Source organism: Piliocolobus tephrosceles, chromosome 6 (genome assembly GCF_002776525.5).
Source record: "Piliocolobus tephrosceles isolate RC106 chromosome 6, ASM277652v3, whole genome shotgun sequence".
Taxonomy (NCBI): Eukaryota; Metazoa; Chordata; class Mammalia; order Primates; family Cercopithecidae; genus Piliocolobus; species Piliocolobus tephrosceles.
In genome coordinates this window covers 64,465,531-64,474,443 of record NC_045439.1, presented here as the reverse complement: position 1 = coordinate 64,474,443, position 8,913 = coordinate 64,465,531, and the positions used below count along the sequence as shown (strand labels likewise).

Genomic DNA, 8,913 nt, shown 5'->3' with positions numbered 1-8,913 from the left:
GGTACTTATGGAGTGATGTCATATTAGTTGCAGAGTTATTCAGGGAAATTCTAATATGCATATTCAACTCAAATCATAGGATAAAGAAAAAGAGAAATATAACCATTGTACTAGGGAGGCAGTCCTACTAAATGAAAGCATGCCTGAGAATTTTCATGAGACAAAAGCCATGCTCTTCTTTCAGTGTTTATTATTCTAGTCTATTCCATAGACTGAACACCACTGATGTTTAAAATGAAGTACTATGAATTTATAATTTACAAATAAATAATTTTATGTACTTTGGTAATATTCATTTATATAAATAAATATATATATGTGTGTATATATATATGTGTGTTCATATATTACGAGGATGTTTACACAAAGCTAACTTCAGTGTGTTTTATTAGTGACAGAAGGAATTCCAAGAATTATTTTGATTATGCATAATGTTTTCCTTATTCACCAACTTGGGATGTAAACCATTTGTATATGTTATCTTTTTCCTTTAGCAGTGATGCATAACAGACAACCTGGAAAATAGCTATCTTAAGCATAACCACTTACTTTGTGTTCATAGATATATGGTTCAGCTGCATCTCTGCTTGACTCTGGTAGGTTTTAAGGTGATTGATTAGACGTATACCCAAGCTGTGGGTCACCCTAAGTATGTTCCATGTATCTCAACATTTCAGGGCTCAAGAAAAACAAAAACAAAAACAAAACAAAAACAAAAACAAAAACAAAACACCGTATCTTGGATGTGAAACTTTTATATCTGTGTACAGGAGCACAAGAGAAAACAAACTGATCAATGCAAGAGCATATAGCCTCTGTAGCCTCTGTTTGTGTATATTCATGTGTCATATTCCCTAATACTATTTTAGGCAAAGTGAGTCATATTGCCAAATTCAATATCCAAAGAGTAGTGAAATAAAGTACTCCCCAAGAAAAAAACAAAGGCAATCAATATTTTTGAACCATAAGAAAGAACTATCACACTAGGTAAGTATGATTTCATTGCAACTGAAATTTCCTTGTGAAATCTCACATGCAAAGACACATGTAGGCTCAAAACAAAACTTACCAAGCAAAAGGAAACCAAAAAAAATAAATGAAGAAGGGCATTACATAATAGTAAAGGGATCAATGCAACAGGAAGAGCTAACTATCCTAAATGTATATGCACCCAATACAAGAGCATCTAGATACATAAAGCAAGTTCTTAGAGACCTACAAAGAGACTGAAACTCCCACAGAAAAATAGTTGGAGACTTTAATTCCCCATTGTCAATATTAGACAGATCAACAGGACAGAAAAGTAACAAGGATATTCAAGACTTGAACTCATCTCTAGACCAAGCAGTTCTGATAGATATCTGCAGAATTCTCCACCCTAAATCAACAGTATATATACTCTTCTCATCACCACATAGCATTTATTCTATAATTAACCACATCATCAATAGAAAGAAACTCCTCAGCAAATGAAAAATAACGGAAATCATAACAAGAGCAAACAAATTAAAAATATAGCTGAAGACAAGAACTAAGATCAGAGCAGAAATGAAGGAGATAGACACACAAAAAATCCTTAAAAAAATCAATGAATCAAGGAGCTTGTGTTTTGAAAGTATTAACAAAATAGATGTATCTCTAGTCAGACTAATAAAGAATAAAAGAGAAAAGAATCAAATAGACACAATAAAAAAATGATAAAATGGATTTCAACACTGATTCCACAGAAATTCAAACTATCATCAGAGAATATTATACAAACCTCTACTCAAATAAACTAGAAATTTTAGAAGAAATGGATAAATTCCTGGACAAATGCACCCTCCCAGGACTAAACTAGGAAGAAGTAGAATTCCTGAATAGACCAATAACAAGTTCTGAAATTGAGGCAGTAATTAATAGCCTAACACCACCACCACCACCACCACCAGCAACAACAACAAAACAGAACCAGATGGATTTATGGCTGAATTCTATCAAAGTTAGAAAGAGGAACTGGTACTATTTCTTCTAAAACTGCTCCAAACACTAGAAGAAGAGAGACTCTTTCCTAACTAATTTTATGAGGCCAGCATCCTCCTGATTGCAAAACCTGGCAGAGACACAACAAAAAAAGAAATTTCAGGCCAATATCCCTGATGAACATTGATGCAAAAATTCTCAGTGAAGTAATGGCAAACTGAATCCAGCAGCACATTAAAAAACTTATCCACCACAATCAAGTTTGCTTAATCCCTGGGATGCAAGGCTGGTTCAACATATGCTAATCAATAAACGTAATCCATCACACAAACAGAATCAATGACAAAAAGCAAACGATTATCTCAATTGATGCCGAAAAGTCCTCTGATAAAATTCTACACTGCTTCATGCTAAAAACACTCAATACACTAGGTATTGATGGAATGTATCTCAAAATAATGAGCTATTTAAGACAAACCCACAGCCATTATCATACTGAATGGAAAATAAGCTGGAAGCATTCTCCTTGAAAACAGCACAAGACAAGGATACCCTCTTTCATCACTTCTATTCAACACACTATTGGAAGGTCTGGCCAGGATAATCAGGCAAGAAAAAGAAACAAAGAGTAATTAGAAAGAAAGGAAGTCAAATTATTGCTGCTTGCAGATGATATGATTGTATATTTAGCATACCCCATTTCCTCAGCCCCAAAACTCCTTAAGCTGATAAGCAACTTCAGCAAAATCTCAGGATGCAAAATCAATGTGCAAACATCACAAGCATTCCTATACAGCAAGAACAGATATACAGAGAGTCAAATCACAAGTGAAATCCCATTCACAATTGTTACAAAGAGAATAAAATACCTAGGAATACAACTTATAAGTGATTTGAAGGATCTCTTCAAGGAGAACTACAAACCACTGCTTAAGAAAATAAGAGAGGACACAAATGAAAGAACTTTCCATGCTCATGGATTGGAATAATCAATATCGTAAAAATGCCATAAGCCCAAAGTATTTTATAGATTAAATGCTATTCCCATTAAACTATCATTGACTTTCTTCACATAATTAGAAAAAATTACTCTAAATTTCATATGAAACCAAAAAAGAGCCCCTATAGCCAAGACAATCCTAAGCAAAGAGAATAACACTGGAGGCATCATCGTACTTGACTTCAAACTATACTGCAAGGTTACAGTAACCAAAACAGTATGGTACTGGTACCAAAACACATATATAGACCAATGAAACAGAACAGAGGCCTCAGAAATTACACTACATATCTACAACCATCGACAAAAACAAGCAATGGGGAAAAATTTCCCTATATAATAAATGATGTTGGGAAAACCATCTAGCCATATGTAGAAAGCATAAACTGGGCTCCTTCCTTATACCTTCTACAAAAATTAACTCAAGATGGATTAAAGATTTAAATGTATGACCTAAAACCATAAAAATCCAAGAAGAAAACCTAGGCAATACCATTCAGGACATAGGCATGGGAAAAGGCTTCATGACTAAAACACCAAAAGCAACAAAAGCAAAATTGGCAACAACTTTGCCAACAAAAGCCAAAATTGACAAATGGTATCTAATTAAACTGAAGAGCTTCTGCACAGCAAAATAAACTATCATCAGAGTGAACAGGCAACCTACAGAATGGGGGAAAATTTTACAATCTATCCATCTGACAAAGACTCATATTCAGAATCTACAAAGAGCATAAACAAATTTATAAGAAGAAAAACCAAATAACCCCATCAAAAACAGACACTTCTCAAAACAAGACATTTATGTGGTAAACAAACATGAAAAAAAGCTCATAGTCACTAGTCATTAGAGAAATGCAAATCAGAACCACAATGGGATACCATCTCATACCAGTTAGAATGGCATTCATTAAAAAGTCAGGAAAAAACAGATGCTGGAGAGGATGTGGAGAAATAGGAACATTTTTACACTGTTGGTGGGAGTGTAAATTAAATTAGTTATTAAACTAGTTCAACCATTGTGGAAGACATTGTGGCAATTCCTCAAGAATCTAGAACTAGAAATACCACTTGACCCAGCAATCTCATTACTGGGTATATACTCAAAAGATTATAAATCACTTTACTGTAAAGACACATGCACATGTATGTTTATTGCAGCACTAGTAACAATAGCAAAGATTTGGAACCAACTGAAATGCCCATCAGTGACAGACTGGATAAAGAAAATGTGACACATATACACCATGGGATACTATGCAGCCATAAAAAAAGAATAAGTTCATGTCCTTTCCAGGGACATGGATGAAGCTGGAAATGATCATTCTCAACAAACTAATACAGGAACAGAAAACTAAACACTGCATGTTCTCATTCATAAGTGGGAGTTGAACAATAAAAATACATAGACAGGGAAAGAAACATCACACACTGGGGCCTGTTGTGGGGTGAGGAGCAAGGGGAGGGATAGCATTAGGAGAAAAATCCTAATGTAGATGATGGGTTGATGGGTGCAGCAAAACATCATGGCACATGTATACCTATGTAACAAAGCTACACCTTCTGCACATGTATCCCAGAACTTAAAGTATACAATAACAAAAATCCTGCAACATTATTTTTATTATTCTATTAAGGATGATATTATTCATATAAAAATTAGGGAAAAGTTAGATTTCAGATATATTTGTATTATATTTTTCCCAAACTTAGGCTTGTTCAATTTCAGAATTTTAATGAGATTTTAACAGCTTTTTATAACTTATTTGCATTGCTTTATAACTTATTTGCATTGTTTTAACTTGTGACAAAGAATGTTAAACAAGTTGGTTGTTAGAAATTTCAACACACACCATGATTTGGTCTGCTAATTAGCATTATAGAAGCAGAAGTGTTGAAATATCATAGATGTGTTATTTATAAAGAATTTAAATTTCTTCAAAGTAAATTTGTTTACTATTAACTCTTCTTTGCAGAAAAAGTATTGCTATAGCTGTATTTAATGAGATCCATAAATCATAACTAATGGACTATGACTCAGATTACCATCAATTTATGATGCTAAGATATGGACTTAGGCATCTGTCTTTCTATGACTAGTTAAGTATGGGTTGAAATATTTATAGATGAGAAGAACAGCTTTGATTTGTTAAAACAACAGCAATACAGTGTTACATGTCTCTTCCATTTGGTTCATAAATATTGATGTAATAAACATTGCTGATCAAACTGGGAAATGAAAATATGCAGACAGGAGAGCATGTTAACCTAGAAAACTTAGCTAACACAAAACGAAGAAAGAAAAAGGTCTGGGGATGAGGAAGATGAAGACAGAAAAAAAAGTATGTTATATTATTGCTTCACTAATCACCTCAGTGCCCTATGCCTAGCAGCTGGTAACACTCAGGTCTTTGGTAGTACACCAAAGCCTACACTACACTAGCACACAAATTCTTGGATCATCATAATGCTTGCACTCTTAAGCACTGAAATGTGAATGTCTTCAGTTTTGCTAAAAGGAGTGCATTTTAAAGCATGACTAGTATGATATTTTCTTTTATATATTTTAATATTTTACAATATTCCCCTATTGTTAGACTTTTCTACCACCATAATAACTAAAGATATGTTCAGCTACTTTGACACTTCACCCAAAATCTAAAGTGCTTGATGAGAGACAGATCTTATTCCTTCTCTTTTTTTTCTGTACATGTGATATGATAATTGATTAATGTGTTATTGATAGTTACTTAGATGTTTTTCTAGCTTTTTCTTTTAGTGTCATACTGATTGTACGTGGCTAGCTGGTTTGCATGTATATATTGCAGCAATGATGAGAGTGTGGCGAACATTATTGAATAAATGCTTAATATCAGATAACTACTTTGCTATCTTCTCTTGCAATTAGGGTAACTCCATTCTAAACATCAGACTTAAAATCTGTTGGACAGATTTTAAGTAAGATACTTTACTTTCTGAGAGATGTCATTGGTGTGCCGCTGTTACATCTTCAGATTAGTTGGACATACTGAAAACATGAAGAAACAATTACAAGGAGAAAAATACAAGATACTATTGATGTCAGAAAAGTATGAGAGAAAATCTTGAAACTGATCAGAGTTTGAACTAATTTACCAACACTAAATATTGCCTATGTCCAATTATCTGAAGAAAATATAAATCCGTACTTTTTTAGGCATGATTTATCAAGTTTTCAATTCCTTGCTGCCAAAAACATGTCTACATTATGTGGACTATTTATGTAGAATAAATGGTAGCAGATAATTTTCTCATCAAAAAGTATATATATATTTAACTATAATTATTAACACCAATTTTCCTACAAATAGTTATTCAAACTTAACACCCTACCAACAGGAAATGGAAATGCTTGTTTTCTTGCAACATCTCTCCAATATAAAATAACATCGTTTATGTATTCACTATAATTTATTAAATTCTTACCATTCTTACCAGGTGCCTGGCACTGTGCTAATTATATGGATGGGAAATTAAAAACGATATGGTCCATACCTTCCATGTTTCTTATTTTATTTTCATAATTTAATATTTTTCTTAAAGAATCCTGGAAAACTAGTTTGGCCTTAGCATTTCATATTTTGTTACTCCTGTGACTGGGATCAAAGGAGAGTATAGGAAGAAGTTTAAAGAACAGATTCTGGAATTAATCTGCTTGGGCTTAGAATCTTGTAGCTACTAATAGTTATGCAGTGATAGCTCATTCAAATTTCATGAGCCTCAGTTTTCTCACCTGCACAGTGAGGATTTTAAGAGTGACTATCACAATGCCTATGAATTTTAAGCATCTAGAAGAGGGTCTGTCTAAAGTTACTTGATAGTGTCGTAAGATTTTAATATATTTTTAAATTTGTATGTATTTTTACACATATTAGAAATCTTATACAAATTTTTGTGTAATTGTCTTATTGAAATGTGTACTGCTTACAGAATGTTTGTTGACACTATGGTGTTTCTAAATATTTCCATATTATCTGAAAATAATCATGTTATCTATTTCTTTCCAGTATTTATATTTCTGATCTTTGTCTTGTCTAGTAAAATTAACTAGAATTTTCAGAACAATATAATAAATGTGTTACAAGGGTACCTAACTGAAACACTGTTTCACCTATTTTAACTCTGTTATTACTGTTAAAAGACACTCATGATATACTGCAATTTTTTTGCAAAGCCTAATTTATTATCTAGTGAGCTCATTTTTAATCACATTTTTAATAAATTATCAGTTTTCTTTTATATGTTTTAGACCATAAAATTTCTGTTTTCAGAAATAAAATGACTGCTGTATGAAATGTTTTTATGACATTCTTCCAGAATGCTTCCTGCTTATCCATCTTAATATCTGCGTCTGTTCTTTCTCCCTCTTTACATTTTATTACATTTTATTTCTTATCATTTCTTGCTGTAATTTTTTTACATAGCTTCTATATCTTTAAAAAATCTTGTTCATTATATGGAATTAATTAGCTTGAATTCAATTTACTAATTAAATTATTAATTTAAATTAACTTTTTGTGCAAAATTAATCTTTGCCTACAAAATGTTAATATTTAGTTCTTCTACATGCACAGTAATATTGTGTGTGAATTTTTTTTTCTGACCTCTGTTTAGCAAGGCCTATGTGGTGAAACAAGGTCAGTGGAACAATCAGTCTTCTCTCTTTCAGGTATCTATTGCCATTGATAATACTGCATAAAAAGCCTGGTGAAAACTTACTGTATTAAAACATCACTTGCTGCTTCTCCGAGAAAACACCAAATGACAGATGACGCCGGTGCGGGGGGAGGAGGGGACGGAGGCCCTAGTGGCCCTGGTGGCCCTGGGATGGGGAACCGCGGTGGCTTCCACGGAGCTTTCGGCAGTGGTATCCGGGGCCAGGGCCCAGGCCGCGGGGCTAGTGGAGGCAAGGCCGAGGATAAGGAGTTGGATGCCCGTCACCAAGCTGGGCCACTTGGTCAAAGACATGAAGATCAAGTCCCTGGAGGAGATCTACTTATTTTCTCTGACCATTAAGGAGTCTGAGATCATTGACTTTTTCTTGGGGGCCTATCTCAAAGACGAGGTTTTGAAGATCATGCCGGTGCAGACGCAGACCCGTGCTGGCCAGCGCACCAGGTTCAAGGCATTTGTTGCTATCGGGAACTACAATGGCTACCTCGGCCTGGGTGTTAAGTGCTCCAAGGAGGTGGCCACCGCCATCCGTGGGGCCATCATCCTGGCCAAACTCTCCATTGTCCCCATGCGCAGAGGCTACTGGGGGAACCACACCGTCCCTTGCAAGGTGACAGGCCACTGCGTCTCGGTGCTGGTGCGCCTCATCCCTGCACCCAGGGGCACTGGCATCGTCTCAGCGCCTGTGCCCAAGAAGCTGCTCATGATGGCTGGTACTGATGACTGCTACACCTCAGCCCGGGGCTGCACTGCCACCCTGGGCAACTTCGCCAAGGCCACCTTTGATGCCATCTCTAAGACCTACAGTTACCTGACCCCTGACCTCTGGAAGCAGACTGTATTTACCAAATCTCCCTATTAGGAATTCACTGACCACCTTATCAAGATCCACACCAGAGTCTCTGTGCAGCGGGCCCAGGCTCCAGCTGTGGCTACAACAAAGGGTTTTTATAAAAGAAAAATAAAGTGAATTAAGCCTGAAAAAAATAAAATGAAATAAAACATCGCTTGAACCCGGGAGGCAGGGGTTGCAGTGAGCCAAGATTGCACTACTGCACTCCAGCCTGGTGACAGAGCGAGACTCCATCTCAAACAAACAAACAAACAAACAAACAAACAAACAAACAAAATGTATTTATCCTCCTATTACATAGTTTGACAATTTGTGTTCACCTCAGTTTGGCCTGCCTGACTTCAACTGGGCTATCATGCGTCTGTAGTCACCTGCTAGGTTCGTT

At 35.3% G+C, this 8,913-nt stretch overlaps 1 pseudogene; it reads left to right on the top strand.

Annotated features, from left to right (window-relative positions):
- Positions 1-7,916: 7,916 nt before the first annotated feature.
- Positions 7,917-8,537, top strand: LOC111549506 (annotated as a pseudogene).
- Positions 8,538-8,913: the final 376 nt, after the last annotated feature.